Consider the following 26,498-nt stretch of genomic DNA (forward strand, 5'->3'; position numbering starts at 1 on the left):
TTTACGATCGCCACATCTCATCAGCAATTGGAACATGATCATCTTTATATAATAGCCTTACTAGGTCTCCACACACATATTTAAACCTTATTTCACATTGCCCAGGGGAGTTTCCAAAAAATAAGACCATGTTGCACTTCATGACCCACTTACCTGAATTTTTCATGCTTTGAAAACCATTACCAGGGAAGAACATAGTAAAATTTATAAATCTAGGAAGAAATAAATCTTGACCTTGAAAAGCAGGTTGCTTCTTTAGTATTCTTCTTTCAAACCACCTCCTTGTAAAGAATTTGTATGGATACTCATTTGAGCCTTGATAGTAGATTTCACCCTGAGACATCTTTTACATTGATCCAAATGCAAAGCAGTTGGCTCGCCTTTAATGGTGTTAATCAACTTAACAATTACAGTTTCAGTAACCTACAACTAGTCTCTGTGCCAGTAACATTAAACGTTTTTGAATTTTTCTTGTGATTAAACCATGCATCTTTCATATCTTTCTGTTCAATATATTTTACCAATCACAACAGTCCATTACTTTTTAATTCAACCCTGATCTTACTCTCTGGGTATGGGCAGAAGAATGTAGCCAGCCTTTATACCAATAACCTAGTTCCAACAAAGTTCTTTCTTTCCTCTTTGAAAGTTCATAACCCTAGCTGTCATAGTCAACAGTTCTCTTGGGATTTACCAGTTTAAAACTCTCAACAGAGATGCAAGATTTCTCCATTCCAAAGTACCAAATCTGTTCATATTCCTCCTGTACCCAAATTCCAAAAGATCAAAGTCCACATGGTCAGATTCATCTCAGCAATGACACACTTCTCAGAACCAATTTTACTGTTGCAATTGCTTTCACATTGCTAGCCAAATACTCAAATAGAATCAGCTTATGAGAGAAGAGTTTATTTCAGTCTTATAGAATCCGGGGGAAACACCATCAATGATGGAAGGAGGTGGCTCACTTCCACAGATCATCGCAGACAGACAAAACAGTCAAGAAGTGTGAACAGCTAGAGCTCAAACTGCTCTGAACACATCTCAGGGCTGAATTCAAGATCCACCCCCAGTGACACACCCTCAAATAGGCCACTGCTGGAGACTTAAGTTGCAAGCATAATCAAAAATGCATCAGGAAATGGGGCACACATATTCAAACCACCACAAATGTGAAATTAAATCAGTTGCTTGAGACAGTAAATATGTTTTTCCTATTTTATTTTAATTTTTTTATTTATGACATCGCTAAACACATTCATTTTTGATGATTCCCATTCCATTCCCCTTCTTTTCAATAATTTTCTTCTCTTGTATTTTCCTTCTTTCTGTTTACATGTCTCATATATCTTTTTGCCCAGCAACAGATAAGTAGACAATGAAAATGTGATGCATATGCATACAATGGAATTCTATTCAGCAGAATAGAAAAGTAAATATCATTTGGTTTGGCAGATGAAATATTCTAGACAGGATAAAGAATTTAAGAGTTTGTTAAAAATGAAAAGAATGTTCAGGGGAGACCACTATTGGGGATGATGAGGAAGAATTAGGACAGGGTGAGTTAAAAATAGGTTGTAAATAGTACTTGGGTGCCTGATTTTTTGGAAACTAGATGAGAACTGTGCAGACAATAGTTAGGTAAAGTTGTCTGATCTCTATATTTCTAACATTGGAAATAACTGCTTGAGAGTTCAACCTGATAGTGAACATCAGATCACATGGTTCCTCTGTAAATGTTAGCTGTCTGCCTATAGACATTCTGAATGTTAATTAGGGAAATTGTCAATGGGCTAAAATATTTTAAGTCAGAGCATAAGTTGATTTACTCCCACACATATTTTATTATGTCTAGCAACTTATACCTGGCATTGTTAAAACTGCTTAAAATTGGAGTCAGATAGAGCTAGACATGAATATAAGCCCTTCAAATTTTGATTCATAAGTAAACTTTTTATTGATTTCTCCACCATAGGCTTTCCCTTATGTTGGAAATGAGGCATGGGTGGCTGCTCTTTTGAAAACCAAAGACAACTATGAAGATGAGAAGCTAGGTGAAGTTTTCTGATCAGAAAACAATAACCTATAAACCTACTGATTTCTCATTTCTAGCCCTCAGAACTGTGGTACAATAAACTCTAATAACTTAAGCAGCTCAGTTTGTGACAGAAGGGTTAACAGCCTTCCCTGAAAACTAAAGGGAACTAAAGAGTTAATAACTATCCTTAAAGCTTGCATGCAATAAAGAAGCTTGGCACCCTTCCCTGATTGATGTACTCCCCTTAGCCTAGATGACCTTGAAGGATCAGAGACCATCTGAGTATCCTCCCTTAGACGTTCCTGGCTGAAGAATCCTATTCTGAACAAGGGCACAACAGCTACAATTTTCTTATCAACTATACCTGGTCCAGTCTGTTTTTCTTAGGATCCTCCTTATAAACTTACACCCCAGCCTGTATCAGTGCTTCAGCCTTAATCCTTCCATAAAGCTGAAGCCTCTTGCTATTTTCTCTAATAAACAATCTATATGTAGAGATCAAGTCCGGTGTTCTCTTTTGCTTTAGTCTTGTACTTTTCTTACAGTGAAAGTTGTTACAACAGACCTAACAAGCTAACACACTCTCTGCCATACTCTAATCCTAATATTGACACCACTGGCAACAAAATTTGATAATACAAATCCTACAGGTTTTGTGTACTTCAAGGCATCAAATATCATGCTATTATTGTCCACTACTGTACTACTTAGCACTGAGGAAGCAAGCATGGCACCTGACAGGTAGTCAATATTTGTTTAGTAAAGGGTTAGATGGGTGCTAGCCATTGTACATGTGTTATTTTTAGCTTGCTCATCAATTTTACAGGTTAGACACACTTACCCTCACTTTTATACCTACATAAATAATTCATGGAAAATAGTGTTTGAAATGGAATGAATACAGACTTTGGAGTCAGAGCCTTGAGACCAACAATAGTCCCTGACATGCAGCCATGGTGTGACTTTGAGAAGGGTGTTTTTACCCATGTTAGCTTCATTTCCTTCGTGTATAAAACTGTGATGACAATAAAATATATCACAAAGGATCATCCTGAGAATTAAGCAAGACAGAAAATGAGGGCTGGAGAGATGATTCAGCAGTTGAGGGCTTCCTGAAAAATCATGAGCGCCTAGGGGCTTCTGAGACTTCCTGAGCTCAATTTCCCATCACCCACATAAATAGCTAGGCATGCCCACACATGTCTATAACACCAGTCTAGTGTGGAGCAGAGACCAAAGAAGCACTGGGGCATGTGAAAAGAGTAAGTGCCAGAATCAGTAAAAGCCTTCATCTCAAAGAAACAAGTTGAGTTATAGAAGAGGGACACCTGATGTGCTTCTCTTGCCTCTGCATGAACACGCAAGTGGTGCACACAAGTGCACACCTGCATCTGCCACACACACTTCCATACACATACCACACATACTGACTGCACATGTGCACATATAGCAAAAATATTTTTCAAGCTATGAGATGTCACAAGGAACCACAGTGAGGAAAATAATGCACACATGTGACTTTCATGACTAAAAGTCACAGATAAGTATAAGCAGTTGAGAGAAACAAAAGCTATGATCTGTTGACTCCAAATCTGGATCATTCCTCTTAGATCAAGTCATTGGGTTAGATGCACATCTAGTCCATTCTTTGTTGGATAACCAACACCAAGGAATTAAAACTGTTTGTATTAACAAGGACTTAGAATTTTTATCTTCCTTCTGGGAAGACAGCAAATGAGTTGCATGAATTGTCTTCTGAAGCAGAGAGCTCTTGAGGTTAGGAGAAACAAAAAAGGAAAATGAAATGTGAAACCACATCTGGATCATAATTAAGTAACTAATTCTCATGTTTTGAAAAATGTTAAGAAGGGTCTCCTCAATTTCACATAGATCCATCTCTGTGAATAGGAGCCCAGCCAAAACCTCAGGACCTCTCACATCCTCCTATAGTATTTTCCAAAGTGTACTCAAAAGGAAAGATGGAGGTTCTGGATCTCTGACTATCTGAGTCTCTTCCCACAAAAAAAGTATAAACTTTCCATATTATCTTATCTATTTTACGCTAAGAAGTAAAATGTTGAAGTACCACCACCCAGTACCCTACATCCTCAATGCCAAGAATTTTCACATTAAGATGAAGAAAAACAATTCTCTGTTCCTTGTAGGAAAGTAGATACATACTGAGATAGTCATGAGTCACATTCAAGTACACCAATATTGTCTATCTTATTTTTTAAATCAAACAAAATATTTGAATTCCAAAACATGTATTAAATTTATTTCTCTTAAAATACTGAACAAGTGCATATTTAGGAAACATGCAGTGAACAGATAAAGCATATAGCCAAGCTCCTTTTTTTTTTTTTTTTTTTGCACACTGACTTTGCTCATGTCCAAACAAAGTATATCAAACCAGCTCTTGAAACAAATCTGACAAAATTGAAGGAATAACAATGATAACAAAAAATACCCAGCATTCCAAAGTCACAAGATGGTTTATTTCCTTGAAATTGTTCAAAAGAAAAATTCTTTTCCAATTGTTACATTTTCTTCCTGCTAAAATGCTTTATAAGTTGAACTCCCAGGAAGGGAAGCCATTCTTTTCAGCGGTTGTTATGCTCATGCAACCAACCCTAATCAAACACAGTGGGACACACACACACACACACACACACACACCAAGACATGGAAATAGAAAAGGGGCAGTTGGGAAGAAGAAAAGGCTCCACAGAAGTTGTAGTGAGGGGTGCATATGATCAAAATAGATTGCATACATATATTAAATTTTCAAAAACATAATAAAAATGGACTCAAATAGTTGAGACATAGCTGCTAGCTAATTCTTTCTTAGTGACTGTGACAAACTTGAAATCATTCTTTTCCTTCCTGTCATTTTCCTGCTCAGAAATGCATCTTGATTAGAAACAATGCTATTATTTTCATGAACTTTTAAGGTTTTCACAGATATAAGATGTATGTTTGTAATACTAGACTATTTGGCTCCTCATAGATATTGAGTTTTAATAAACTCTGAAAGAAAATTCTATTATTGCATTTTTTTCAAAAATCGTATCCAACATCTATGACACCATTGCTGATACTGAAAAGAAAAGCTATCATTGCTCTGCAGATAATACTGTTTCTGGGTCTAGAGTTCTAAAAGGAAAATGTAGATCATTGATAACAGATTTAGTAGCGAAAGAAATTTAGTATTAAGGGCATATCCACAGAGTTACGTTGGAGGATGCTATTAATAAGCTCTTGCAGGGCCTGTTTGTGGAATAAACTTTCAAAAAGTTAGATATTGCACAGTATCTCTATAAGGGTTTCATTTAAAACAATGGTTTTCTCTATTACTCATGGATATGTATACTTGTTAATTTCTGGTATTTGTTCTTGTAAATTTCAAGTGAAGTTTTTGAGTATGCTCAGTCCCCATTCAGAAAATGTCCCTCCAGCTGTTCAGTAATCATTGATAGTGTTTCCCTTACTAACGGATTCAACTAAGAGTAATAGAACATTTGTCTCAATCCTCCCAACTCTCCCTTTATTCCTTGGTCTTTGGTGTTATTTTATTTATTTTAATAAAACAAAATTATACACACACACACACATAAACTATTTTGTCCGTGTCAAGATTATGCTTAAGATTATGTAAATTAGAAAGTAGAGTAATTATGCAGTGGAATTGATCAGTGGAAACAGACCAAGGAATAAAATACAATAAAAAAATCCCATGAAAAAGAATATTGATAGTTTACTTCCATACACTATGCTTTCATCTTTGCCAAATCTCCTTAAAATGAAAATCATTATCATATAAGTAATTTTTATTATCTTAAGTTTTTAAAACATCTTGAACAATAGATGTACTATATGATCCAGCTATACCACTTATAGATATTTACCCAAGGAACTCTTACTCAACATCACAGAGATACTTGAAAATTGAAAATCAATGCTGACTGCAGCCCTATTCACAATAGCTAAGTTATGCAACTAACCTAGGCACTCAACAACAAATGAATAGATAGTGTGGTATATAGACACAATAGAACTTTTCTGTCCATAACAAAAGAATTGAAGTTATGTTATCTGCAGAAAAAAATGACTGCAACTGGAGATAATCATATTAAGAAAATTAAGTCATCTCATAAAGACAAATATAAAATGCTTTCTCTCATCTGTGGTTCCTAGATTTTATATAGATACATAAAATCACTCAGGTATATATGTCATGAAAATAGAAGAAAAACTGTCTAGGGAATAAAAGGAGACTAATGGGGAGGGGAGGACTGAGAAAAGAAACCATAATGGGGCATGGAGGGAATATTTTTAATGTATCATATATATTTGTATAAAAATCTTCTTATATAACACAGTACCATGTACAATAAATATGTATAATTAACATCTAAAATAAAATGTCCTGTTAATATTTTCTGAGCCCATATTAAAGTTTAATGTTTAAGATTTTTAAACAAGTAATATAACTATTATATGGTTTTTGATATTTTGGTTTCTCTAAAGCTCAAAATACTATACTTGTTATACCTAATAATATACCAATTATTAATTTTCTTCTACACAAGAACTAACGTTCATCAATGTTTAGTGGCTAGCTTGCCCCAAATCTTCACACTAATGTTAAACCAGATTTTCATCTCATATTATCTGAGCACTTTTCTATATCTTTTTTTTTATTATTAGTTTTCTATTCAGCAAATATAGGCAGTTTGGTACCATTATTGGTACAATAAATGTCTCTGCATATCATGACCCAACATGTGGCTCTGACATTCTTTCCTCCCCCTCTTCCACAAAAGTTCCCTAAGCCATGTTGGGTTCATTTTTGGTCTGCTTCAGTGATGAGGTGTTGGGGGCCTCTGAGGCTCTGGCTCTCTGATTTGGTAGGAGTTGATTTTTCTCTGTATTGGTCTCCTTCCCCCTTGTGTTGGTATCTGGTTCATCAGGAAAACAGCACCCTTGCTTGTTTCACCAATTTTCCTTAGTTTCAGCCAGGGCCCTTTTGAGGTATGATGGGGTGGCTTTCTCCTTAGGATCTGCATCTATCTACTGAAAAAGAGAATCAGATTCTCCAACAGAGAGTAAGTTAGTTCCAGGACAAATGAAATAACCCTTACTTTTTTTTTAATAGAGAGTTTAATAGGTGTAGGCCCTCTTGTAGCCCATGATTGATGGTAGCTTGATATTGGAGAGAGGGTTTATGTTTGGATATGATTCTAACTTGTTTCCCAGCTCCAGCTATGGGTCCCATACCACTGAGGGGATCAGTTAGCCAAATCAAGAGCAGTTGGTTCCCCACCATGGCTGTGTGCCACTATTGCACTTGTGTGGGCATCACACAGGTTATTTGCTGCTAAGTAGGTTAGACCATGAGTTGCTTGGAGAGACATTGGTTATTTCCCCCAGTTGCCCATGTAGCACCTTCTGGTACTAGATACGCTGACTGTCTGGGGACTGACACTCTCCTGGATTCCAGCCATGCCATTCCATTTTACGTGTCAGCTGCATATGGTGTCTTCAGCAATAGGGTCTACCACTAACCTTTGGTGGGTCATCAAGTACTCTGACAGAAATCTGTCATTCTTTTAGGAAACCTTGTCGGTTTCTCTGATCAAAAGCTCATTGTGGATGATAGCCCCATGCTGGTACTGGGAGTCACAGGTCAGTGCCCACTAAGAAAATGAGGAAGAATATAACTAATATACAAGAGTTAAGGAGGAGAGAGAGAGAGAGGGAGAGGGAGAGGGAGAGGGAGAGGGAGAGGGAGAGGGAGAGGGAGAGGGAGAGGGAGAGGGAGAGGGAGAGAAGATGTAGAAAGTTTAGATTAGATCGATCCTACCCTCTCCAGTGTCTTGTGGTTCAGGTGTTTCCTATAAGGGCCTGGTGAGGGTTCAACCATTTGGTCTGCCTTTTAGGAAGTAGAATTTTATGGTACCATTGGCGTTTGGGTCTAAATTAGTGTTTCCCACCCCTTTGATGCTCTCCCCTCCCTCCCCATCCATCCTAGTGTCTAGTCCATGAGATGCTTGCTGGGTATGTAAGGTATTTTGGGTAGATTCAGGTTAGGTGTTATAGATGAGTGAGACTATGTGGCGATTTTTTTTTTCTGTGATTGGGTAAGTTCACTGAGGATGATCTGTTCCAGGTTTACCCATTTTTCCTCAAATTTCTTTGTGTCATTTTTTTCTTAGTGCTGTGTAGAATTCCATTGGGTAGACCAGAGACTCCATCCCAACATCCTGAAGGTGATTAACTCCTATAGCAAAGTAGCAGGATACATAATCAATGCACAAAATCACTAGCATTTCTATATGCAAATGACCAAGATACAGAGAAAGAAATAGGGGTAGGATGAGGGAAATAATGGTACCAACATATGGTGTATTAACCAAATAAAAAATCAACAAAAAATCTCAGAGTTAAACTACATCATAAATAAAATAGACTTAGCAGATAGCTACTGTAGCTACTGAATATTCCAAACAACAGAAACAGAATCACATTCTTCTCAAAAGCACATGAATCCTACTCAAACATAGATCACATTTAAGGCCATGAGTCAAGTCTTATGAAGTACAAATGAATTAATTTCTTGTATCTTATCAAATCTTAGTGTAATAAAAACTTCCATAGCAGGAAAACTACCAAAAGTACCTATGGACACTGAAAAATGTACTTTTTAAAACATTTATTGTGAATGTTAAACTATGAACATATAGCAAACTGGTTTTATTCCCATTGAGTTATCTGCTTTCCCCTGTACCCATCCCACGAAGTGTCCTCCTCAGTGGAGTTTCTGTAATTACATGAATGCAGCAGTCACTTCCCATGCAGAGGAAAAGGCCTGTCAGTACACTTTCCCACTCTGTGGCTCCTTCATTGTTTTCATCTCATTTTCGGTGTTATTTCCTGAGCATGGAAGACATGTTAGAAGTCTTCTTTAGTGTTGAGCTCTCAGAAGTCTCTGATTTTCTGCTTTGGTGAGTTTTGAGACTCCTCAGTGTATATTTTCATCTCCCTGGCAAGCTTGCTAGCTACTCATGAGAGCAGCACTACTATTTAATCTGACATTTTTCTCTGTAATGTTTCCTGGGTGCTGGCAGATGTCATAGAGGTGACTTGTCACATGCTAGACACTCAGCTTTCTCTTTTCATCATTCTAATTGGGTTTGAGTCTACCTGGTATTCACTGCCATCTTTAAAAAGCATATTTTCTAAACAAGAATGAGAATAGGATTGAACAAAAAGGATAAACATATGAATTTAGAAGAATTTTGATTGGCGTAATTTCTCTATTTAGTCAGACCATAGTGTAAGGTTTCATATAGGGTCTATGAGCTTCTAAGCCATAGACCTCTGACTTGGTTCACAGTACTAGGCATGAATTCCCTCCTGCTGGGTAAGCCTCCTACCCAATTAAAGAGCCGTTGATTAGTCCCATAACTTATGTGCTACTATTGTACCAGTGGGTTCATCTTCCCTGGCTGGTTGATGTTATAGCCTTGCAGGATCCACTGCAGACAGCTAGCCAGCAGGGAGCTGACTTCCATCTCACTTCTCACATGATTTTTCATTGTTTTATGAGCACAGACTATGGTGTCATCAGCAATAAGATCTTATCATCAACTTCTAGTGGGTCACCAACTACTTAGGCAATGCCATGCATTATTTTAAGGATTTTGTGGGCATACCTGACCAACAGCTCACTCTTGGGGCATGATCCAGTGTGATACTAGGATGTACCAGCAACAGCTTATGGTTTTAGGCTAAAGCGTCTCCACCCCAGTAGGATAATTTTGCCCAAAGTATCCTCCCTCTCTCTTTGTCTTTTTAATAAAGTTATATCTTTTAGATACCTAACAAAGAGCTAGTTTTCTATGGTACAGATTCATGCCAACTTTAGTTTTGTGTATCCCTTCCCCTCCCTCCTATTCACCTATTCAATCCCTAGACCCTTCAACCCCCAGTATTCTATCCCTCCACATACCTGTCTACTATCTCCCACCCTTCTTCTTTCTGCAAGCTTCACTCTAGCTTCCTAACCAGTGCTACTGATGTTTGCTACAAGTTACAAAAAAAAAAAAAAAATCAAATTGTAACATATTAGGATCCACATATGAAAGATCACATGTGGTTTTTGTCTTTCTGGGCCTGGACAACCATACTTAGTTTGATGTTTTCCAAGTCCTGCATTTCACTGCATTTTAAATTTTCCTGCAAATTTTCTAATTTCATTTTTGTACCACTGAGTAGATATCCACTTTGTATATATAACACACCTTCATTATTCATTAATCTGTTGAAGGGCATGTGGGCTGTTTCTGTTTCTTACCTATTGTGCATGGAGCAGCAATAAGCATGGCTGAGCAAGTGTCTCTATAGTAAACTATAGAGTCTTTAACGTATATTCCCAGGAGTACTAGAGCTAGTTGGAATGGTAGATCTGTTTTGAGATAGCAGAAAAATCTTGGTACTGATTTCCATTGTGGCTATGTAAGTTTGCACTCCCAACTGTGGAAAATGTTTCTTCTTTCCCCACAATCTCCCCAACATTGGCTGTCATTTGACTTTTTGATGATAACTATTGTGACCTGGGTGAGATGGAATCTCAAAGTAGTTTTAATTGGCACTTCCCTGATGGCTAGAGATGTTGAACATCATTTTAAATGTTTAATGCCCATTTTTATTTATTCCTTTTAGAACTCTAGGTTCTCAAAAACAATTCTATGCCCCATTTTTGTGTGGGTTAATTGTTTTTTTTTTTTATTGCTTAGTGTTTTGAGTTCTTTGGGTATTCTAAATATTTAACCTCTATTGGATGTATAGCTGGTGAAGATTTCCTCTCATTCTGTAGGTTGTATATTAACTCTGCTGATGGCTACCTTATCCCCAGTGGTTGAGTATTTTGTCTTAGTCAATGGGCTACTGTGATCTAATCCAGAAAATATTTCTCTACACCTATTTGTTTGGAGTGTTCTCCATACTTCTTTTTTTAGTTGTTTAGAGTTAAAGTTCTTATATTTGAGATCTTTGATCCATTTGGACTTGATTTTTGTGCAAAGTGAGAGAAGAGATTCAAGATTTATTCTTCTACAAGTACTTACCCAGTTTCTCAAGAACCATTTATTGAAAATGCTTTCTGTTCTCTAGGGTGTGTTTTTGGCCTCTTTGTCAAAGATAAGGACTGTAGATACTAGAGCTTAGATCTGGATCTTCTATTTTACTCCACTGATCTGTGTGTATGTTCTCTTTGTAGCACCATGCTGACTTTATTACTATGGCTTTACTAGTACATCTTGAAATTAGGTATAGTGATACCACCAGCAGAATTCTTTTTTCTGACATTTTTGTCTGTTTGAAAGCTTTTGTGCTTCCATATGGATTGTGAAACTATTTTTTTACATTTTTGTGAAAAGTGATGCTAACATTTTTATTTGAATTGCATTGAAACCGTATACTGAACAATGCACTCAGATGACAAGTGGATAATTAAAGAAATCAAAGTGGAAATTTCAAAGTTTCTATAGTCAAATGACCCATATAACTTACTAAAACCTTTGGGATATAGCTAAGGTTATTCTAAGAGGGAAGCCTGCATATATAGAGCTTATATTAAGCATTCAGAAAAATCTCAAATAAATAATCTAACAATGTATCTTAAGATCCTAAATAAATGAGAACAATTTAAACCCAACTAAACAGCAAGAAATAATAATGGTTAATAAAATGAAGACTAAAGGAATAATATGTATAATTAACCAAGAAGGTAATTGTTTCTTTGAAAAAGTAACACAGATTAACAAACTTCTAGCCAAACTAACCAAAAGAAAGAGAGAAAAAACAAAAATTAATAAAATCAAAGTTGAAAAGGGGGGAAGTTACTACAGATTCTAGTGGAATATAAAAAATCATTAGGGAGTATATTGAAAAGTTACACTCCAAAATAACCTGGAAAATCTAGACTAAGTAGATAAATTACTAGACAGATATGACCTCCTGAAAAATCAAAAAGTTGTAATCAATATAAACAAACCCATAACACCCAGAGACTTAAAGTCTGCAGGCTGGAGAGATGGCATAGCACTTAAAGTGCATGCCTGCTAAGCTTAAGGACCCAGGTTCGATTCTCCAGGTCCCACATAAACCAGATGCACAAGATGGTACATGCTTCTGGAGTTTGTTTGCAGTGGTTGGAGGCCCTGGCATGGCCATTGTCTCTCTCTCACACAGATAAATAAATAAAAATCAATATTTTTAAAATCTGCTAACAGGGCTTGGGAAGTTGCTCACTGGTTAAGGCTAAGGTTCTGTTCCCTAGCATGCACATAAAGCCAGATGCACAAAGTGGCACATACTTCTGAAGTCCATTATCAGCAGCTAGAGGCTGTGGTGTACTCATATACTTTCTCCCTCTCTCTGATTCCAAATAAGTAAATAAATATCAATCTATTAACAAAAAAGAGCCAGGACAAGGTAGATTAACTGCCAAATTTTACCCAACCTTTAAAGAAGTTCGAATACCAATAGTCCTCATTCTAGATAGCCAACATTACCCTGTCACTAGATCATATAAGGACATAATATGCATAAAATATGTATCACAGTGCCTGTGGTAGGATGTCATATAATCATCATTATTCCTATTACTATCAGTGTCCTGGTTAACTACAATTAATAAAGCCATGGCTATTACCAACATTTCTTTAATTATCAGATCAAAGGACCTTCCTTAGGGATGTCAGAAGGCAAGGGTCAGATCATATTCAGAAGGCAGCAATGGATTCACTTATTGAAGTGAAGTGTGAAGTTACACAAGCACTTTATACAAAGTCCAAAAATTTCATGTAAATATAATAAAGATAAGCTTTAGAAGACAGGGCTTATCAGTTAATTGGGTTATAGTTAGACTTTAAAAGTTAGCTTTAGTAACTTTTGCACCTTTAGAGACCTATCAAGATGAATTAACTTTAAAGTAAATACCACATAACTAGGTGATTAAATGGTGTAAGATTATTTAGTTCACCTTTCTGGTTGCCAAGTTATAGTTTAGACACATATCATACTTAAATATCCTTCCTAATTATTAGCCATCAACCTATGGAACTTCTTCTGGATAATATTAAAGCATGAATGCAGACATTGTGTTACCTAGTTATTTGGGTTACTGAAGAATTTGTTCATTTGAATGAAAATAATAGGCGAAAATTCATGAATGTTTTTCAGCTTAGATACATATTTTCCATAAGAATATTTCAAACCAGTGTTTCTAAATCCATAGGCATTATAATTTGGCATCTTCAGGACAAAACTTTCCCAAATAATAAAGCCAAATACTCCCTTTCAGAATTTCAGATGATAAGTTAAACTTTTAATAAGTTATCTTCTTGCATAGTTGGATGAAACAATCATGGCCAACCTGACATTCTTAATTATTTGTTTCATCCTTGTAATAGTTTACTGATTTCTAGATGGCTTTAAAATATATTGATGGATTTAAATAATCCCAGTGATTAGAATTCATTTAGTAAACATTTTCTAGTCTAGAAATGCTTAACATGTCTTTTTGAAAGACATGCTATTAACTAAGCTAAAATATTCTCAACATACTTCATTATGTATAAAGGCTCCAAAAATGTCCTGAATAAAAATGACTCACTAATAATATTCAGTAATATATTACCTCACATTTGCATATTTCTTTAATAGTTTTACATACAACTATCAAATAATTGTTCTGGCTATGCTTAGAATTTAAAATTTTACTTGTCTATCAGATAATACAAAGTAATTTCCAAGACAATTCTTTGAGTAATTTCCTGTCTGATTATATGCATACATAGTTGACATTTGATAAATATTAATTATATTATAAAAGACCATAAAATGTATTCTTGTTCATTCTGGGAATTATTTCTAAGTAATTATTGAAAAGTGATTTCTCCAAATTTTCCTTTTTAGTTAATTAATTTATTTCAGAGAGAGAGAGTATAGACATGCTAGGATATCTTACTGCTATAGACAAACTCCAGATGAATGTATCACTCTGTGCTTCTAGCTTTATGTGGGAACTGCATAATTGAACCCAAGTCACCAGGCTCTGAAAACAAGTGTCTTTAACCAATGAGCCATGTCCCAAACCATCTCCTCAGATTTCAATTCAGTATTTAAGTGTTTCCTTCCCAGTCAAGATACTCCCAACGCTCCTGTAAGCATAATGACTTTTTTCAGATATGTCACATCATTTTTGCTTTAAAAGTGATGACTGTGAAAGCTGGCAAATGATGGCCCAGCCTGAACTTCCAAAAGGCAACATGACTGGTGGCTCTGTCTTCTGAAATACCAACAAACACCCAAGAAATAAATCATTTACAATTTTTCAAAAATAAATATGTAAATTTCTTAACTCTATATAGTTATTTAACCATTTCCACTGTACCAATTAAGCTATTATTAGGGCTCAGCTTCCAAAGTTTTCTCAACATCTCATTGCCTGGTGGCTCTAATGATTTATGATTCATCTTTGTTTGCAGAAGATCCTAGGCTTTCCAGGTGGGCTTTGGCCCTATGCCAACATGGCAAGGACAAAACATGTAGAGTCTTTTCATGTCTCCAAGAGGACCATAAATCACCCTTGGACATGCCTGGCATCCCAAAAAGATAAGCCTACAAGAAGCTCTTGGTTCCTATTTATATCTTAATCTATAGGATTTTACAGCATCATATGCCATCAGATCATTTTTTTTTTTATCACTGCTGCCTTTTATAAGTCAATTTCGCCTATAATGTAAACACAAAGTAGTAACTTGTAGCTTGGTTTGTAAAAGCATCTGTTGATACCCGCCAAACTCCCTACAAAATGAAACTAAAATAACTTATGAAGAAAATTACTTGCACAAAACTTTTGTAGCATGAATCTTTTCTTTGTCTCTGAGAAAACCACATTTGTTCCTACTCAAAGAAATATACACTATTATCATTCCTGCCATTTGGTATAATAACAAGGTAACATCATTTCTCTGGAAATAGAAAAACCAAATTCTAATAGATTAATTTGTTTACAATTTTTCAAAAATAAATACATTTCTTTTTTTAATTTTTTTTGGTTTTATTTTTATTTATTTATTTGAGAGTGACAGACAGAGAACGAGGCAGAGAGAGAGAGAGAGAATGGGCATGCCAGGGCTTCCAGCTACTGCAGACAAATTCCAGATGTGTGCGCCCTCTTGTGCATCTGGCTAACGTGGGTCCTGAGGAATCGAGCCTCGAACCGGGGTCCTTAGGCTTCACAGGCAAGCACTTAACCACTAAGCCATCTCTCCAGCCCACATAAATTTCTTAACTCTAGTTATTTGATGATTTCCCCTATACCAATTAAGCTGTTTTTATGGCTCAGTTTCCAAACTTTTCTTAACGTCTCATTGACTGATGGCTCTAATGATTTATGATTCACCTTTATTTCCAGAAAGTTCTCATTTTGGCAAAGTTATATGTAGGTAGAAGTTCTGTCTAGCCATGTCTTATTTATAAAAATACAAAGAAAACAACCCATATGAGTGAGTTTCTGTTTAAACTGTTGTATGTTTTAGACACATAATATTCATATAGAAAATACATTGCAGTAAAGGAATAAATATATTTCTTCATTTGTAGACTTCCTCTAACTTAATGACTTAATAGTTATTCTGTCCTCTACCTTAGCAATATGTTGTTACTCTTATTGATATTATATGTCCTAATGATTGTATATATAAAACAAGGCAGTCCCTAGTAAAGTGTCTCAGTCATTGGCTATGAGGCAGGTTCACTGGACACTGTGGCCAGCTCATCTGCACTTATTGAGACAGAACACCATCTACACAACAAGATATAGCAAATGGATTCATTTTTATAGGTAAGCAGCAAGGGCAACTGAGGCCTAGAGTTCACTGTGAACCAGTCTCCACAGGCTGAGGAAAACTGCCCAAGGCAGCCATGGATGCTAGTTCTCCCATCTTCCACCCAGACAACATGTTACCCTAGGTTTTATGCTGTGACGAACCCTAGCTTGTCCTGCCTGATACAATTTGTAGGTATTCTTTCGAACTATAAACAAGAACACTTGGATAACGGTCTTGTAGTTAATGGAATGTAAATTTTCATCATTTGTGCTAGGAATACAAACAAAATCTAACTCTTTTTTAAGAAAATAAAGTCTTCCACCACAGCGTCCCTGGCTAATAGCTGTAGTAACTTTATGATCTTCATTACTGCTCATTAATGGCTACCATTATTGCACGTAGTATGCCAACAGCAAGCTAAGGAAAGACTGACATGTCACAATTTTTATCATATATCAGTCAGAACATCAGAGACTGGAAAGAAACAAAGAAGATTTTTGTAAATTGTTTCAAGTTCATCATGATCAGCAACACTCCAATTTACTTCATTTCCTGTCTGCTGCTCAGCCGTATAAATGGCCTATCCTTACTTCCTGAAGGCAACACTGGAAGGATTTCAACCACAGACAGCATTTTGCAGGAAGGAAGATAAAAACGGAACCCAAATGGATATTTGACATCCTTAATACCCAAGCACATGGGTCAGAGTTTATTGGATTATTTAATCCGGTCACGTAAATTGTTATACTGTGTCTGAAATAAATCAGACTAAACCTAAAAAAAACTGCACAGTACTTCTTACAAACATCTTATTCCTTTTTTCTCTCTTTTTGTAGATGTTCAAGAAACACTTTATGTGCTAACATTTGAGGTAGTTTTGACACAAACTTTAACTTTCTCCCTAAACCACCTATATAAGTTCAGACAGAAAAAAAAAATATTATACCATAGATAATTGGTTTGTAGAATAAATGGATAAGAGCCATCAGAAATGGAATTCTATGCAGCAGAAAATGTCCAGAAGTAAGGAGTCTCTATCAGGTAGAAAAAACTTAGTTTTAGGAAGAAAATAATATCCTAACATTTAGTTTCTTTTGCCCAAAATTCATCGTTCCCCTTCCAATGTTTAGATTGTTAATGTCTAGACTAACTTTAAACCTCAAGGTCAACTAAAACCCACAAGACAACAATTCAAAGCCTCACTTTCTATGAAAACTCCCAGCTTCTCCATATACATATACATATATATATGTGTGTGTGTGTGTGTGTGTGTGTGGCAAGAGAGAGAGGGAGACATAATCAGTGATTCCTTTAAAACGGAATTCAGGTTCAGCTGCAAGTTCATAGTGCTATAACTATTTGTTTCATTTAATTATTTTCTTCATACAAATTTCAAAGTTCTGAAGATAGACATCAGCTTCCAGTGCACAGCAGAATTCAATAAGGTTTACTGGTGCAAAGTTTTGAGGAGGGAGATATTTTATTTCTCCATTTGAGGAAAGAGGTATTTCATAGCAAAATCTTTCCATCTCCACTAAAGACAATATTTTTAACAAAACAAAGATGCAAACAAACAAAACTTCACCATTGTAAGACAACAAATCATGGATAGTAGAAGGCACTTTTGAGATGAGTCACAGCTATCATTTACTTACAAGCACAGCATTAGCAGTATATGGATATATACCAATTGTACACTATCCACAGCAAAGAAATACCTGAAAATAAGAGAAACAAACAAAAATCTTCTTGTGACAGATATGCATAGAAAAATGCAAAAAGTTAAGTTGGTCACTAAGTGAATTTTTCTTGTAATTTTAACCATGTGCTTATGTATTTATAACATATTGCTAATGCTTTATTAATTTCAGAAACATAGTGTAGATTTGCAGTATACAAGAAAAACATAAGAGCTGGCCTTGGGTATATAGTTCATACATACAGATAGTGTGGAAAGCTAGTGTGATCACTCATCTGGGTGCTTGGGTGCATTTTTCTGAACTCTAGGACTACTTAGGCTTGAGGGAGATTTAATTGTTGTCCCAACCTGCCATGGCAGTGATCTTGTTGAAACATGACTCTGGTAGAATGATCGCCCTGCCAAGTTCACAGCACTGGGTGAAGTGGGTTTCATGAAGACAGCAGATAGAAGGGTCCAGTTTTTTGATCCATCCTGATTACCTGGGTCTTTTGATGGGTGAGTTAAGACCATTAATATTTAAGGTTATTACAGAGGTTTGAATTAATTCCTGCCATGATGAGGTGATTTTTTTGTTTGTTTGTTTGTTTTGGTTTTTTGAGGTAGGTTCTCACTCTAGTACAGGCTGACCTGGAACTCACTATGTAGTCTCAGGGTGGCCTCAAACTCACGGCAATCTACCTACCTCTGCCTCCCAAGTGCTGGGATTAAAGGTGTGCACCACCACGCCCAGCTGTGATGAGGTATTTAATGGAATTTGTTGCTTTCTTGTGTCATGCACTGTTTTGAGCCTGGTCTAGTTTGGTTATTGTGATCTATTTGTTGCTCTTGAGATTGGTTGGTTGACTGTTATGTGTGAAGTATTCGCTTAAGTATTCTCTGTAGGTTTGGCTTTGTGTTCATATCATAGTGTTGGCTTTTTTCATGGAAAGATTTTTCTTTCACCAAATATTATCAGGGATATTTTTGCTGGGTAGAGTAGTTTGGGTTGGAGGCCATAGTTTTTCAGACTTTGAAGTGTTCCATTCCAGACCCTTCTGGTTTTCAGGGTTTCAATTGAAAAATCTGATGTAATTCTGATGGGAATACCTTTGCATGTTGTGAATTATATCTATTTTACTGCTTTTAACACTCTCTGTTTTAGTTATTAAGAGTTTCAACTGTGATGTGTTGTGGAGAGTTTCTTCTTTGGCTCTGTCTGGTGTTCTGTGGGTTTCTTATATCCAGATGGGCCTATCTCTTGCAAAATTCAGAAAATTTTCTTCAATAATTTTGTTGAATATGTTCTCTATGCCTCTGGCCTGGATTGCCTCTCCTTCTGGTATGCCCATAGTCCAGATGTTTGGTCATCTAAGAGTGTCCCACATTTCCTTCATAGTCTATGCACTTTAGTTTTTGAACTTAGGAAAGTTTTGGCCTCCCTATCAATTTCTTCTGTCTTACCTTCCAGGTCAGATGTTGTCTTCCACATGACTAACTCTGTGAGAGGTTCTAGAGAGGTTTTTATAATTTCCATTAGATTTTTGTTTTATGATGTGTAATTTGGCATTGTGTCCGACTCTTTTTTTGTGATACGATTTCAATTCGAGTTCTGATTTTCTTTTTTTCTTTTTTTTTTTTAAATTTATTTATTTATTTGAGAGCGACAGACACAGAAAGAAAGACAGATAGAGGGAGAAAGAGAGAATGGGCGCGCCAGGGCTTCCAGCCTCTGCAAACGAACTCCAGACGCGTGCGCCCCCTTGTGCATCTGGCTAACGTGGGACCTGGGGAACCGAGCCTCGAACCGGGGTTCTTAGGCTTGACAGGCAAGCGCTTAACCGCTACGCCATCTCTCCAGCCCATCGAGTTCTGATTTTCTTGATGCTTCCTGTAGTTCATTCTTGCATTTGAACAAGTCTTCATTAAGTTTAATCAACCAGTTGTGGAGATCTTACATTTCATTTTTTTTCCCAAACTCACATATTTTAATAATAAACACAGCAGTATTATATTATATTTTATGAAGAACAACTCCTTATCATGTCAGGGAGGGTGAGGAAGCAGTTTGAAAGTGATGACTCAGAATTGAAAGTGTGCAAGCCTGTGCAGGTCAGGGATTGTATGGATACATGTGTGTGTGTGTGTGTGTGTGTGCATTTGAGGGCCAGCAGTCAACATTCAGTGCCCTCCTCTGTCACTTCTTCCCCTTATTCTCTGAGACAGGGTCTCTCATGGAACCTGCAGTAACTAGGCAGCCTACGCTAGCTAGCCAGCAAGTCCCTGGAATCCTCCATCTTCACCAGTATGTGAATCCCTGCACCACCCCCAGTGCGCAGATGGGAGGTCTGCCAGATCCTCTCTCCTATTGGAGCTCCTAAATCTGTCATCTTGATCACACTCAGAGTTTAACTTGATTTTTTTTTTTTTTTGCACATGTCTTCAATCAGATAAGCTAAGGTACCTGCCAGCTGTCGCATTCATGAATGGTTAAATACTTACAGTAAGACCTTAGGGTATGCCATTTAAAACTCAGATTTTGTTAGCTTACACAAATACCCTAAACACCAGGGAGATGTTTTCTCCCAGCATAAAAGCACAAAACCCAGGCATGGTGGTATGTGTCTACAATTCCAGTACTTAGGAGGTGGACACAGGAGAATCTCAAGTTCATGCCTGCTTTGGCTTTGTGGTGAGACCTTGTCTCAAACAACCTAAACAAAAGCAACCCAAAGCCGTAGAAGTACACTGAAGTGGCTAATTTTGTTTGTTCTAGAGCTTGTGTTGTAATCATTAAGCAGGCCTGGGCTTTAATTCTGTGAGCTCACATCAAATATTAGGGAGAAAGCTGACTGTGACCCATTGTACATGGTGAAGGCTGAAGGGTCTCAGTTCATCACTTTACAGTTTTTAGATCTCTACAGCCTGGAACTCATCAGTCACAGGTCTTTCAGGTCCTTCTGGATGTCCCACAGGGTGTCTGCACTCTTCTTGAGCTGATCGACCTCTTCACCCTTCAGCTTCTGGTTGATGAAGCTGGTGATACTTAGAGCGTTGAGGATGCAAGGGAGACTCAGGAAGACTTCATTCTCGATGCCTTACATTACCTTCACCATTGTTAACACTGGATGAATCCGAGACAGATTCTTCAACATGGATTCAATGAGGTTGGTGACACTTAGCCGGATGACCCAGTTGGTGTATCCTTATAGCTTGATGACTTCATAGACACTTTCTACCACCATCTTATGCACTTCCTTCCAGTTTTCCCAGTCATTGTCTGTCCCCTTTTCTGGATTCAGTTCTTGGAGAGAAACACCAGCCAAGTTCACTCCAGTCCACACAGCCACACTGGAGTAACCGTTTTCTCCCAGAATCCATCCGTGGCAGCTGCTGTGGTGAATGCCAAGTTTCTTAGCCATCAGGTAGCGAAATCTAGCAGAATCCAAATTACATCCGCTTCCAATCACATGGTGCTTTGGCAATCCACGTAGTTTCCACGTAGCATAGGTAAAAATATCCACTGGGTTGGAAACCACGATGATGATGCAGTCGGGGCTGTACTTGACAATCTGAGAAATGATGAACTTGAAAACATTGACATTTTTCTGTACCAGATTGAGACGACTCTCCCCCTCCTGCTGACAGACTCCTGCGGTGACCACCACGATCTTCGAGTTGGCTGTCACCAAGTAATCTTTATCTGCCACCATTTTAGGTGTCTGAAGAAATAAGCTTCCATGTTCAGATCCATCATCTGTTTTTTAAGCTTGTCTTCCAGGACATCCACGAGGGGCAAGTTCATCAGCCAGAGACTTTCCCAAAATGCTGATAGCACATGCCATGCCAACGTGTCCCACACCCACTATGGTGATCATGTTGTTTGGGACAGTAGTCTCATCTTCTATAACAGGGGTGATGAGTTTTTCTTTAAGGGTTGCCATCTTATCCAGGCGAGAAGGGGGCTCTGGGAGGACAGCCAGCAGGGCAGGGGGCAGCCAGCCTCCAATCTCCTCCCTGTAAGGCACAGATCTCAGATCTTGCATTTCTTGACTTACCTTCAATTTATTAATATCTCTTTGGAGGGTTCCAATACTTTCTTCAATCAAGTTATGCCTACTATCAAAAGGTGAATGCTGGGGGGGAGGGTATTACCATGGGATACTTTTTTTAATCATGGAAAATGTTAATAAAAATTGAGGGGAAAAAAAGGTGAACACTCAAGGAGACAATTCTGTTCAATTTCATTTTTAATGATTGTTGGTTCCTTGATAGTTTTCTTCTAGTTCAGTGATTTTATTTGATCAAGTCTCATTCAGTTGTTGTGTTTTCATTTTTGGAATGCATTTCCGATGAGTTCATTGGAGGCTTCATTGTAGGACTAGACATCCTTGGTGGAGTTCTTTCAGTTTATTTGACTTTCATTGGTTTTTTTGCATAGTTGTTTACCCATTTTAGGAAAATCCTTTCCTTTATTGAGGAAGAAGCAAGTTTTTGTCTTTTAGTCTGTTCACTCTGTGACTCAGCTGAACAGGAATGTCCAGTGGCCTGTCAGGACACCAGAGCTAAAGCCCTGATTCCACAGCTCACACAGGGAGCAGGCCTCCCCAAGCAAGTCACAATGGAGGGAACAGGGATCAGGCCTACTTTGTTCTGCACTCTCTAGCACACAGAGCAGAGCAGGCAACCCAGACCAGGGAGATGGGAGGGGCCTAAAAATGAGTGTGGGCTACTCACTGGAGATGGCCTGGCGGGCCCACACACTGTCAGAGCAAGGAACTCATACTGAGGAGGAGGGGGATGCCCAGAAACAGGGGTCTGGCCTACTCCATACTGCTGTGCCTGCCCACACACTGTTGATGCAAGGAACTCAATCTTGGGAGGTGGGCCAGACGAATTTTGTTGTTGTTGTTGTTGTTGTTTTTTGTGAGAGTGAGACAGAGAGAGAGAGGAAGAGAAAATTGGCACACCACCAGAGTTTCCAGCCACTGCAACCAAACTTCACATGCCTGTGCCCACTTGTGTGCATGTGCAACCTGTGGGCTTGCATCACTGTGCATTTGGCTAACATGGGACCTGGTGAGTCACACATGAGTCCTTAGGCTTCGCAGCTAACTCTCTTAACCACTAAGCCATCTGTCCAGCCCCATGTTTTCATTTATACTACGACTTTGTAGTATAGTCTGAAGCCTGATTGGAATGTGCTCCAACTTTATGTGTTTCTGCTCAAATTTGATGTTACTGTCATCACTTATGGATTTGTGGTTCCCTATGGATTTTAAGACCATTTTTTTATATTTATGTTGAAAAGTGTCATGGATATTGTAGTAGGAGTTTGCATTGAATCTTTAGATCATTTCAGGAAGAATAGACACTTTAATAATATTAGCTCATAAAATCCATGAGTGAAAATATCTTTCATATTTCATCATATTTATTTGTGCCTTCAGTTTCTTCCATCAATGTTTCATAGGTTGCAGTGCATGAACTTTGCACTTCCTTGCTTAACTTTATGTAACCATTTTAGGCTAGTATAAAACCAAATGTTAGCTTGATTTCTTGTTCAGGTTGGCTGTTTGGGGTTTTGTGTTTGTGTGTGTGTGTGTGTGTGTGTGTGTGTGTGTGTGTGTGTGTGTAGAAACACTACTGTTTTCATATGTTAGTTTCATCTATCATCTGTTGATCTCAGTCCTTTGGGAAGACCTAGATGTTGTCTGGGTTTTCATCTGCCGTCCTGGAGTTGGACCTTCAGAAGATGGTTTAATTCAAGGGGCATTCTGTTTCTAAGTCTGTGCCAAAGTTCAGCAGTCCTTCCCTCCCATCCCAAAGAGGAGGGAATCACTAATAGCTTTCCATGTGCTTCTTTTTTATCTTTTTTTTTTCTGGTAAGCCCAACAGACTGGCCTTTTTTTAATGCAAGAGAGAGGGAGGGAGAAAATTTGTGAGCCAGGGCCTCTAGCCACTGCAATCAACCTCCCGATGCATGCACCACATTGTGTGTTGCACGCTTGTGTTACTGTACGTCTGGCTCATGTGGGATCTTAGGCTCTGCAGGCAAGCACCCTAACTGCTAAGCCATATCTCCAGCCCTCCGTGTGCATCTTGAGGTTCACATGAGGATGACACAGGATGACATGAAACTGTCTTTCTTACCCTCCTCAAGTCATCTTTTGTTCCTCTGCTCTTTCTCTTAGAGGAAATTGTAAGAACTGGAAGTTACTTACATGCATGGATGTTAGCAGTTGTTCAAATTAATATTTCTATCCCTGGGGGAAAGTTACAAACCCTTATTCTATCATGCTGATAAGGCATACACTTACTACAATTTTGGAAGCAACAGTGCCCTTTCACTTAGGGTGCGAGCACCATACAATACAAATGAGATGTGTTTCCTGAATTCCAAGGTTAACTTGACTAAGCATATTAATAGCTTCTCATAAGAATGGTCAATTATCCATGGCAGGACTAGCATTTTCCCAAGCTTGCTCTCTGGGAGAAGGCAGTATTGCATAATGGCTAGTTGTATGGACAGTAGAGTCAGTGGCTATGAGCTTGTCCTTCATATAAAAAAAAGGGTAGACGTGAGTGAGCTACTTTACTTCCCTATGTTTCTTCTTCACCAAAAATCTTATAATACCACATAAATGGCTCATGGTCTTATGTTATTATGAAGTAGAATAGCTTAATTGTTCAGGATGTGATTGGTACATTATAAGTACACTGAAGGCATTAGTGTTTAAATATGTAGAATCATATATTTTACATGGGAGTCACATAGAGAGTTTCTGAAATAAAATTTTCCTAGCGTTAACATTTTCATAGGAAGATAGTATTTAATCTCAGAAAACCGTATGCTGATTCCATGTCTTCACTCTGCTTAAAATACAGTTCATCATACACACAAAAACACTGTTGTTAGGTTTATCTTTCCCAAGCAAGGGTGATCAGGATGTGGTCCAGCTCTTGCTTTAAGGCCAAGCAAAGGTTACACAGTGACAAATGGTAAATGTTGGTTCTGACTAGAATTTCCTTGTCTAACTACATGGGAGTGCAATAGACCAAGAAGAGCTTTGAAAAATTATGCTTCTGAAAGCCATTCACACATGTTTGGTTAATGATCACCAGCAGAGATGATGCACAACAAAACACCCCTGGGAGCCCTGGCAATTCTTCAGCGTATGCTCAGGGCTGACAGGAGGAAAGCACTCTATAAAACAATGTGTGAGCACCAAGAGCAGCCAACTGAACAGAGCTGAAGGCAAGAAAATTCACATATAAAAACTTAACCAACAACTGTGAGAAAGTAATAAGCATAAGAAGCTCTTATAGACAGCTTTATGTTGCTGGGATGAACATCCAAACTATGAACAGTTTATGGGAGAAAGGGATTTATTTCAAGTTTACAGATCCAGAGGAAGGTTCATCTATGGCATCGATGGCAGAAGAAGTTGGCCTCTGTTCATGAATCCACACAGAGACAAACACCACCCAAATCCAACAAACATGAAAAAGCAAACAGGAACTGAGGCAGAGCTTGGGTTGAGCTCCAAGATCTACCCCCAGTGACATGTGGCTTGAGATCCAAGTTACAAGCTTTAATAAAACACCTGAGTGTATGAGGGACATATATTCAAACTACCACAGAAGCCTTGTGTCTTTCTCTGATATAGACATTTGTAACTTAAGTCACCTTACCACCCAAGGCTCATCTTCCCAGAACCAGCTTCATAAACATTAAAACTTTATTTTAAAACAAGTATGTGGTAGTTTGAATAGGTGGTCCCCAATATATTCAGTGTTTTACTAGTTGGTAGTTTGGAACTGCAGCCACCTGGCTGGAGAAGGTGTCACTGTGCTGATCTTAAGGTGTGGTGGTGGGTTTGAGATTCCAAACAAAACATATACAAAGTGTGCCTACCTGGAGTTCCTGAAGTGTGGGGTGTGGCTGCAGCGTTTGAGCTTGTGGCTTCTCTCTCACTGCTTGGACCTGTAAAAGCAGGGACAGCTTCTTCTGCCATTATGGAACTTCTCCTGGATCTGTAAGCTTCAATAAATATCCCTTCCTTCATAACTGTGCCTGGTTTGGATTTTTTTCTCAGTAAACCTGAAGCTTTCTACCACAAGGTATAACTGAGATGGGGAAATACAAAAATTATAATGACTACCATTATTATAAATATATTTAACACTTCAACGGAAAGAAAAAGATTCCTATATGTAATATTACAAATGAATTCATTTATTCCTTATAATGTTTTGTTTATTACTAATTGTCTGCAGTGGACATAAATATTTTTAATGAGAAAAAAATAAGAACATTATTATAAAACTTAAATAGCAAGGCAATGGTCACCTGCTGAATTTTTTGTTTGCTTGTGTATGTGGTGTTCTTGCATATATGTATGCATATACACATGCATGTTGGCAAACATGTGCATCTGCATGTAGAAGATGGTAGTTGACATCAGAGCATCAGAAGTTTTCCTCCATCAACCTCCACCTCATTTATTAAGGCACAGCCTCTCACTTGAACAGAGAGCTCACTAACTTAGCCAGCTTGTTTTGGAGGTCCCCTGCCTCTGCTTCCTGAGTGCTGGGATTATGCCCACACCCACTAAGCACTTGTGTGGTTGCTGGAGAACCAAAAATAAGTCCATGCACTTGTGCTGTAAGCCCTTTAGCCACTGAACCATCATCCTGGTCCTACTTAGTGAATTTCAAAAATATAGATCTATTGTGTTTCCAAAAGTCACACATTGATCATATACTCCATGGTGGGTAATTTTATGTGTAAACCTAACTGGACCATGACATGACCAGGGATTTGGCTACACATTATTCTGGATATGTCTGAGATGGTGTTTCTGGGTAACATTAA

General features: G+C 37.8%; 1 pseudogene; it reads right to left on the reverse strand.

Moving 5' to 3' along the window:
• Positions 1-20,559: 20,559 nt before the first annotated feature.
• LOC101607144 lies at positions 20,560-21,564 on the reverse strand (annotated as a pseudogene).
• Positions 21,565-26,498: the final 4,934 nt, after the last annotated feature.

This window comes from Jaculus jaculus, chromosome 2 (assembly GCF_020740685.1).
Source record: "Jaculus jaculus isolate mJacJac1 chromosome 2, mJacJac1.mat.Y.cur, whole genome shotgun sequence".
Taxonomy (NCBI): Eukaryota; Metazoa; Chordata; class Mammalia; order Rodentia; family Dipodidae; genus Jaculus; species Jaculus jaculus.